Source organism: Orycteropus afer, unplaced genomic scaffold (assembly GCF_000298275.1).
Source record: "Orycteropus afer afer isolate SDZICR_OR568_19922 unplaced genomic scaffold, OryAfe1.0 scaffold00020, whole genome shotgun sequence".
NCBI classification, from domain to species: domain Eukaryota; kingdom Metazoa; phylum Chordata; class Mammalia; order Tubulidentata; family Orycteropodidae; genus Orycteropus; species Orycteropus afer.
This window is the reverse complement of record NW_006921607.1, coordinates 18,315,657-18,317,498: the sequence shown is the minus strand read 5'-3', so window position 1 is coordinate 18,317,498 and position 1,842 is coordinate 18,315,657. Positions and strand designations below refer to the sequence as shown.

The following is a 1,842-nucleotide window of genomic DNA, read 5'->3' as shown; positions in this document are numbered from 1 at the left end:
TTTGGTACATTGCCCTTCTCTTCACCCAAATCAATATTTATCTCTATCTATTTAACAGCGTTCCCTCCCCTCCCACCCCCGGAAACGCACAAAGAAAATTTCCTTCAATAGATAAACCTTTCCTTAACTTTTACAATAATGGACTAATACAGTATTTGTCCTTTTGTGATTGAGTTATTTCACTCAGCATAATGTCCTCCAAGTTCATCCACATTATGCCGTGTTTTGCAGATTCTACGTTATTCTTTAGCATTGCATAGTATTCCATTGTGTGTATGTACCATAGTTTGGTTACCCATTCCTCAGTTGATGGACATCAGATTTTCTTTTTTTTAATAGAAATTCTACAGTTTTAGCTTTTATAGTTAAGTCTCTGATCTATTTTTGAGTTAATTTTTATGTGAGGCAAATGTCAAGGTTTTTCTTATTATTGATTTATTCTTTTTGCATATACCTGTCCAATTATGCTGGCCCCATTTGTGTAAAAGACTATCCTTCTGCCATTCAATTGCTTTGGCATAACTGTAAACAATCAACTGGCTATTTATGTGTGGGTTTATTTCTGCACTCTCCGTTCTACGCTAATTGATCTCTCGACATCTGCTTTTAGCCAATACCATGCTGTTTGGATCACAGTAGTTTTATCATAAATCTTCAAGTCAGGTAATGCAAGTCCTCCAAAATGTTACTCTCTTATAAAATTTCGTTGGCTCTTTTAGACCCTTTGCAGTTTTTTTTTTTTTTTTTTTGACCTTGCCTACCATGTTTATTATTCTACACAGTGGATAGCTGTGCTTACAGAGACTGCTTCTTTTATTTCCCACTGCACAGGAATTCAGTTGTATATAAAATTGAAACAACTCAAGAGTTGAGGGAGTCTAGAGATGATGGGTCCATATCTTGGTGCATTGCCATAGAATTCAAACAATGGTTCAGCTGCTAGCTTGTAATTTTTTGGGATAGAAAACAAGGCTTCCTCTTGAAGTTGAACCAAAAATTTTTTTTTATGTTCCTTAGGCTTTGTAGTGTGTGAGGGAGTATATGGATACTAGGAGGTTCAAAATTTGATCTCTACCAGTTACCAATGCAATCATCAATGACCCAGTCTTGCAGGACTCCATCTTGATGACCTTGTATCTCTGTCATTAAGCGTTTTGCTCCTTCAGTTTCATCTTCTCCTGGATTAAGTTCACAAGTAGGTAATTTGAAGAAAGTTGCTCCCAGTAGTAGCAGGTAACACATGAGGTATCCCATGCTCATGCACAGTCAGAACTTCTACAGTTGTCCAACTTTATAATAAATTCCTCCCTCTTACCTTGAAATCTGGCTGCAACAAAGCTGTCTTTGTCTTAGAGGGGCCCTTTTGTACCGAAAGGATAATTGGTAAGTGGGTGTAGGTTTATGGTGCGTTCGAGGGTGAGAAGCTTGGCCGCTGGTTGACGCAGATCCTGATAGCGTAGTGCCTAAGGCACTCGACTGCTAATCAGAAGGCTGGTGGTTCAAATCCACCAGCCACACTCACTTCCTTAGTGATACTGCCTCGAAAACCCAAGGAGAGGTCACGATGAGTCAGGTCCGACTTGACGGCACATAACAACACAACAGTTGATGCTGGGGCCAGCGGGTTTGTGAGATGTCGGGCGACACCGCAGCGAAGCTGCCGAGCGTTGGCTTTGGCATCCAGCGATCTGCGAGCAGGAGGCAGGGAAGACTTTCTCCGCGTGGCTGTGGCTGTCTGGTTGTCTGCGTCCTGCTCTTAAGCCACCGCCACTGTTAGCATTAGCATCTTTAGTGATAATTCTTGACTTAAGATGCATTTTATCTAATATTATAATAACTACA

The 1,842-nt window shown here is 40.6% G+C and overlaps 1 pseudogene; it reads right to left on the bottom strand.

Moving 5' to 3' along the window:
- Positions 1 to 835: 835 nt before the first annotated feature.
- LOC103191881 overlaps positions 836 to 1,842 on the bottom strand; it is a 31,464-nt pseudogene continuing 30,457 nt past the window's right edge.